Here is an 8,672-nt window from a genome sequence, read left to right on the forward strand (position 1 = left end):
GGAGTCATGATTTTCACAACTATGAATCTACACTACCTGAGGATGCTTCCACACAAGTTTCAGCTTTCCTGGCTGTTTAGTTTCTGAGAAGAAGATTTTTAAAGATTTACTCTATATATTCCTATGTAAAACTTCGACCCCCCAGTGTGGCCCTACCCTACCCCCGGGGGTCATGAATTTCACAACTTTGAATCTACACTACCTGAGGATGCTTCCACACAAGTTTCAGCTTTCCTGGCTTTCTGGTTCTTGAGAAGAAGATTTTTGAAAATTTCTCGAAATTTTTCATTAATTTCTAATTATCTCCCCTTAAAAACGGGTGTGACCCTTAATTTTCACAACTTTGAACCCCCTTTGCCTAAGGACGATTTGTGCCAAGTTTGGTTGAAATTGGCCTAGTAGTTCTTGAGAAGATGTTGAAAATGTAAAAAGTTTACGGACAGACGGACGGACAGACGGACGACAGACAAAATGTGATCAGAATAGCTCACTTGAGCTTTCAGCTCAGGTGAGCTAAAAACGATGTAAGTTGAACACCCTTTTTAATGGTGTTATGTCTGAAAATCATGCTGATTTTGGTGGGAGTGTAAATGTTGCTATTTCTTCAAAACTTCAAATGTTTAAATAACCTTTATTTACAATTTGTTTATTGCATGTGTGTATGATTTTATGTAATTAGTTCCGGATGGGCAATTTTTCTTTTTTGAGTCCGGTAAAACTTAGTGTATTACGTAACTTCCGCCCAGCATCTCTGTGCACATAGTTTTTGACGAGAACGATGAACGATTTGTAACGTTTAGTGACTTGGTCAGGAGAACAAGGTATTTTACAATTATATGCATATGTACTAATGCCTACTTTAACGTTAACGTCCTTGATCTTGTTTATATACATATATTTAATGTAGACATAACGATTACTCTGTATTTAGAGCATTTACGTACAAGTATTGCTAGGGTGGATTTATACATGGCGCCATTTTTGACCCGTGCGTAGTAAAACGTTACTTTGATAATAATTGGCCCTTTAGTATTTCATATATGGCAAGAATACAGTACAGTTTCCCAGTGCAGCAATTCTTTAACCCAGTTACAAACGAAACCAAACCAATATGATATTTACCCTTCCTAATTTTAACTTCAACCATGCTTGAAATTCTGTATATACTAACTAACCCATGTCTCTATACTAATCTCTGGTCTGAAACAGGGTTACAAGGGTTACGAGGGTTACAGACCCTTGTTTATATACTAAGCTCTGTTCTGAAACAGGGTTACAAGGGTTACGAGGGTTACAGACCCTTGTTTCTATATAAATCTGTTCTGAAACAGGGTTACAAGGGTTACGAGGGTTACAGACCCTTGTTTCTATATAAATCTCTGTTCTGAAACAGGGTAAACAGAGGTATCGAACACAAGATAACAGACTTTAAATTAGGCTATCATTTATAATTTGTGCAATTAAAATTAAAAAATTAATATAACTGTTCATAATAATAATTGTTAAATAAATCATGTTCAATCAAAACTCAATAAAATATTTAATGCACTTTCTCAATTCTTTTAAAAATGAAAATACAGGTGTTGTGTATACATGTATTTGTTGCGAGTTGCATGGTCAGCAGAACAAAAGCGGGTATTCTCTTAAGGTGTGAAATTGGTTGACCCTCAGAAGCATTACCTGAATTTACCTGTGAAGGAGATGTACACATAATAGCTTTTAACTTGCTAAATGAAAGAATGCTAATCCATTTTATATGAACTAACACGGGTTTGTATATTACGGATTCGTTGAGCAGAACAAAGCAGAGATGAAGAAGACAATGTAAAGGTGTGAAAATGATTTTTATCAAAAGCATTACGTGAATTATCTTGTGATGGAGATGTACACATCAATGGCTTTCAACTTGCAAGATGAAAGATATTCAGAGAACTTCATAGACTACTTCAGAAGCTAATATATCCTCTGTACAATTTGCATATATCATCATTGTCACCAGTCTGTGAGATAGGTCACAACAAACCTGGAGCCATTCATGCAATATATCTTAAGGTAAGGAAAATTAGATTTTTTTTTAATCACATATTATAAAACTAATTTTTATCCAACGATTAAAAATATTTATAATGCCCTGCTGTTTTCAGTAAAGGGTTCTGGCCGGTTGCATTGACATGCAATTATTAGCTTCAATTTTTTTTTAAATATGATAAATACAAATACAAATATTTTATTGGCACAAACTCAATTACAATAATTGGCAATTAAGGCCCAATGGATATATAGGAACATCATTGTATGTTTACAATAACTACATGCATGTACAGTATATATATTTTTACTGATCTATATAGATCAGTTTAACATTTCCTTAGACTAATTGATATCTGTGTTCAAAAGTTAATGAATTTATTAATAACAGTAACTTTTAGAATAGTATGTATTTCACTATTTAAACATACATGTAAATGTATCTTTCTTTGTCCAAGTTATTGGCAATATTTATTTTAATTATCTTTTAAAAATTACTAAAATAGCTGTTCCTTAGATGAGAATAGGCTTTACATTGAAAAAGAAAATGAGTTTCATCTTCAATTGCACCAGGCCGGTTGCATTGACATGCAATTATTAGCTTCAATTTTTTTTTAAATATGATAAATACAAATACAAATATTTTATTGGCACAAACTCAATTACAATAATTGGCAATTAAGGCCCAATGGATATATAGGAACATCATTGTATGTTTACAATAACTACATGCATGTACAGTATATATATTTTTACTGATCTATATAGATCAGTTTAACATTTCCTTAGACTAATTGATATCTGTGTTCAAAAGTTAATGAATTTATTAATAACAGTAACTTTTAGAATAGTATGTATTTCACTATTTAAACATACATGTAAATGTATCTTTCTTTGTCCAAGTTATTGGCAATATTTATTTTAATTATCTTTTAAAAATTACTAAAATAGCTGTTCCTTAGATGAGAATAGGCTTTACATTGAAAAAGAAAATGAGTTTCATCTTCAATTGCACCAGTTTTACAAGCATTACAATATCTTTTATTCCTAAATGTGGCATTAAATCTACCACTTTCTATTGCAAGTTTATGTGCACTTAATCTTACTCTACTAATAGAGGATCTCTATAATGTATATCAACATAAGGACTTCTTTTTCTCATATATAATTTTTGAAAAAATGAAAGTTTTTCTGAACTAAAAATTTTTGATGATTGCTCATATATCTACTTGGATACAGTTGGTCAATTGCAATGATCATCTTTGCTTTATGTTTGGTAAAAAGTGTTGAATTGTGCTTTTATAATTACTAATGTTTGAGAATCCCCAATTATCTAGGATGCCATAAATTTTCTTAGTCCAGGAATTGGAATTGATCATTCCCTGATATAATTTAAATGCCAAAGAATAAGACGTTATCAAGTGATTTCAATATTTAATGCTTGAGAATGAGATTTTAGACCAAAGTGGTAACCTGTTTAATTCTGCCAAACAACCAGCATTAGATGCTTTGCAATGTAATCCAAGAAATTTTACATGAAATTTTTCGATAAGTGAAATATCTTTCAATGAGAGATCCACTCCCCATATTTCACAACAGTAAAGAAGTACAGGAAGTACAATAGAATCAAAAAGTTTTTCTAAGAGCTTACATGGATTATCAATACCAATTAAAAAAATTATATTTATCATTCCTTTAACTATTAAGTCACCAGATCTAAATATTACATTGGTCCCAATCTTCATAAGATAATATTGCACAGTGAAAACTTTAAAAATGCTAATTTAACACTGTATAATGTCCAGATAAATTACACAGCCTCCATTAAAAAAAATAATGCTGCATATATAAAAGTTGCTGATTGGCTTGATCAATCCATTCAAGAGACAAATTAAATATTTCTTACAGACAATTTGATTACCGATAACTACCCTAGCTAGTAACATGGCATAAACTTAAGGTTTTTTTTTTTTTTTTTTTAATTTTTATATTTTTTGCTTTTGAATAATTCTTTTCATGCATATATCTTATAAACAAGAATGCTGATCAGGAATATAAATGGATTTAGGTAAGCTTAGATTAAGAGGAATAATTGAAATCAATTTAGTACTGGGTAATTTCAAAGTAACCAGTAACACAGAAAGAGCAAAGGATACTAATTTAATGAAATTATTTCTTCTTTCAGTGAGATTAAATGTAAATATTTAATGTATCTGGAAATAATTAATTCATTATATATATATAAGCATCTTTTACAAAGACTGCATGAATATAAGTACCGGTAATGTTCAAATTTTACAAAATTTTATGTGCACTTGTATTTACTTAGTACAAACAAATGATTCTAACAAAGTCAAAAAATGTAATTGTAGATGAACCTAATTATGTAATACTCGCTTGTTACTAATTATAGATATTTTTTTTAAAAAATAAACATAATATATAAACAACTAGCATTTCATCGAAGAAACAACAATATGGCATATATTATCAAGGTCCAAATGCCAAATTATGATGACCTACTGAATATAAACTGGTATGAATCAGTGTTTAACTATTGTAATAACATCAATGATGTAAATCAAAATTTTATATCTTATATATATTGTATTACGTCATTTGTTATAAACAAATACCAAACAAACTACAATACGCAGTCGGCCTCATTAAAAGCTGAACATGAGAAAATATATACCAGTACTAGTAATAGACAGAAAATTAATGCATTAATTTTTTTATTTAGATGCTGGAGGTTACAGAGAAAGGGCATTTGTGGCAGCAAGTCAGGGCATATGTGAAGGATGTGTTGCTGCCCTACCACGAATATACAACTTTGAACCACCAACCATCCAAAGCAGCAAATCGAATGTTGAAAGAACTTGGAGGGTTGTGCCAACATGTGAGTTCATGTCTTTATTAATAAATATTAAAAGGTCATATAACTAGAAATATAAAATACACTTTAAAAGTAATGATTATATCTGCCATATTTATCCAAACATATCCACCTTCTCTTACATTATATTTCAATTTTCTAGGAGAAAAAAGACATCCTCAGATGTTTGGAGGACTCCGTCCTGCTGGACAAGGCCAGAGCAGCAGCAGCTTTGAACATTGCAGTTTCTGAAGTGGTTGCTGTCCTAAAAAACACGCCTGGGGCAGAGATCAACAAATCAGGGAGGATTATGGGGAAAGTGAGGAAAGTCGCGAAAATCCCCATGAGTGTTTTATCTGAAGACACCATTCGATGCCATACCTCAGGTAATTCCTAACAGAGATTCATTGTTTGCTTTATAGTGTGATATATTACATCAAGGTCAGCTTGTAATTTAAAAGAGATACACAAACCATATTTTAGAGCAGTCTCAATTTTCCTTATGATGATCTTATAAGAAGTAGTGTACACTTAAGTTTCATGCATTTGTTCTTATGATGAGCTCCTTCAGAGGAATTATATTTTATTGAATAGAAAATAATTTTGAGATTTTTCATACAACTCCTCGATATTGCACATTTTTTTTACTAAAAGCAAAGCATGTACAAGTCATTGATATCCATTTTTTTTGTTTTTGTAGAATCTGACGATGAAGTGGAAGAAACCAGAGTTAACAACCTTCCCAGAGATCCAGGACAATGGTAACATGATTTGAAATTATAATCATTTGTCTCAATCAAGTTTTTTTGCAATTGATTCATGACTTAAAAAAGAAACCTAATTGTTCAGTTATGTAGTGTGGTACTCTGTTCAGAATAGAATTTACTCTGAGTTCAGAGGGCTGGAGAATAGTGTCCGTTTTTAGGTTATATTTACCTTCTCTCAGTATGATATATGGCATTATGCTCAAATTTGAAAGCATAAATATTCGACTTTTTCACTTTTCTCAATATTAGTTTATGGTCATATTTTCAGATGTGAAAGTTTAAGGTAGATCTGATGGTTAATTTGTTGACCATCAATCCTCCTTAATGTGCTGCTCTTTTTTTGACTAAAAACAGAGTGTACAGATCATTGATATCCATTTTTTTGTTATATTGTAGAATCTGACGTTGAAGTTGAAGAAACCTGCAGAGTGAAGGAAACAACCTTCCCAGAGATCGAGGACAATGGTAACATGATTTGAAATTATAATTATATACAGTTGGGCTCAAAATTAAATCATCAAGACAATTCTTTTAAATCGAATGATAACAATGCAAATTGATTAGAGACACCAAATCTAGTAGTGACACTTTAATATTGAAGTAACATGAGCTATTGATCTTCATAATAGTTAAACTCTGAAGAAAATTTAACGAATATAATAATTCTCTGTAGTAGATACCCCGGACACGGAACAGGATTCCTTTGACATGGGTGACCTTCCTCCACCACCACCACCTCTACCATCACTAAATGGGTCAATCTCCAATGACTTTCCACCCCCACCATTCATTGACATGATGGAGAATATGTCAATGGACATGGGCACCCCAATAGAAGAAGGACCTCAAGCAGATGAGCCCCTCCCCTCCCCACCCAGACTGCCTCTGGAGTCTGTTCAGAGGGTACCGATGAGTGTAAGTATGCTAATGCTTCCACTAACATAATGAATGTTTAGATCAATTTGATGTGAGAGATCACTATTTAATGAAAACACATTCTAAAAGCTTAATTATACAATATTTCCATTTTCAACTGTCTTTGTTAGTGATAACATTACAAATCAATTTTGAAGCCTATAGCCCAATAATTTTATAAAAGATGAGCAACACAAAATGGGCATGTCCTATAATATAAGCAAGAATTTGTATTGGCTGCGCCGCATAGTAATACTTTGCATGTGCTACATAAAATCATAGTGCTTTTGAAATGTTGTTTTAAAGTGAAGAACTTGGAAATATAACCAAGTAATGAGGTGTCATTATTATGAGGTGATAGTTTTGGTTAAAGCATGGTCGAATCTAGCATAAAGTACTTCAGGCTTAATTTATTGGATTTGACCACACTCTGGACTTAACTTATCACCTCAAAGAATGATTTCTTATTCCATACATAAGTATATAATAAAACAGATCGAGTTTAATTGGCATATCAGAAAATGTTGTTATCCATTTTATTCATTTTAGTCTTGTACTCAGTATAGTTATAAAAATATAGGAATGTGTGTATATGGCGAATTCACTACGTGAAAAACGTAGGATTTGATTTAAATGCTGATTTAGATGAGAGTGTGCCAAATTAGTAAAGTATGGTTTCTTTTTTTAAGGACCTTTGTGCCACTTGTGGAAAGAAAGGGAGAAGAGGCCTCCTTTGGCTTTGCTGTGATGCATGCCAGCAGTGGTACCATCGGAGTTGTGCAGGGATCTCCGTACAGGCATACAAGAACATCGGAGGAAATCCCTGGAACAGCAGACATTGCCACTGAGTGTTGCCCCTTATTCTGGAATTATGACCTTTTGTGAAAAATTCTGTTTGTAACCATCAAAAAAGTTATGATTTTTTTTAGATTTACTAAATGAATTAACATGAACAGATCATTATCAGAATACATATCATATTAACCGCTTATGATTCTGTTCATGTTGATTGGATTTAATATTGTTGATGTTCATTTTTTATTTACAGTTCACTATGTACGAGTTATTGTTACTCGTAATGTTAACATGTGTATGTCAACAATCATTTATCTATATTTCAGTTATTGTTGATTGGAAGAGCATTTATTATATTTAAAATGTATTTTAAACAATTCTATTTATTCAACAATTTTAATTTAACTGATTCTGTTGTGTTTGTATGTTATGTGGCATGCCGAGCAATTTTGAATAATAAAATATACAGCACATGTTTCTTCTTTGATACAATTATTTCTATTGTATTTTGTCACATGAAGGGTGCAATGATAGTTAATGGATAAAAGATATCAACAAAAAGCTGACTGCAAAACACTTTGACATATCAATCTTTAAAAGTGGGTAAAAGGAGACTCAAAGTGGTTGTATCAAAGAATTCTGATGAAAAAAGATATCAATTATAGACACTTTTGATTAACCATCTATACACAGTATACTTAATACTGAAGAAACATAAAAACAATGGAGAAAGGTCACAGCAGAACAAGGACCCATTGAATTTAACCATTTAGCAATTATTTATATATAAATGCAATGAAAAGTAATGAAATTTTAAGCAGGTATTTTTTTTTTAATATTGGAATCTAAAATATTGAAGAGATAAAGTAGAGACACTAATTAAAATTCATGTTGGATTCTTTTTTATAACAGTGAATTTTACTTCATGAAAAAGAAAATTTAGAAGAGTCAAAGAATATTTATAGAGATTAATCAATGAAAGTGATATGAACTCAGATGATGATATAATTATGAAATGTTATCTTTGTTGAAAATTAAATATTTTCAAGTTTATGGAAATTTTCGCTACCACATATTTGTTTGAAATTCAAATCATACAAATCGGATGCTACACATAGACTTTACTGTAAAATGCTAAGTGAAATGAAATGAAATGGACAGTATGAATCAAAAGTTAGTAACTCTTTCAATGGTTCAGATAGATACAATTAAATAAGATACCATGGTCTGCTATAATCCCTGTAACCCTGTCTTAGAGCATAGATATGTATAGAAAAAAAGGTCTGTTACCC

General features: G+C 31.4%; 1 pseudogene; it reads left to right on the plus strand.

Annotated features, from left to right (window-relative positions):
• Positions 1-2,623: 2,623 nt before the first annotated feature.
• Positions 2,624-7,882, plus strand: LOC128172580 (uncharacterized; annotated as a pseudogene).
• The last annotated feature ends 790 nt before the right edge of the window (positions 7,883-8,672 follow it).

This window comes from Crassostrea angulata, chromosome 2, assembly GCF_025612915.1.
Source record: "Crassostrea angulata isolate pt1a10 chromosome 2, ASM2561291v2, whole genome shotgun sequence".
NCBI lineage: Eukaryota > Metazoa > Mollusca > Bivalvia > Ostreida > Ostreidae > Magallana > Magallana angulata.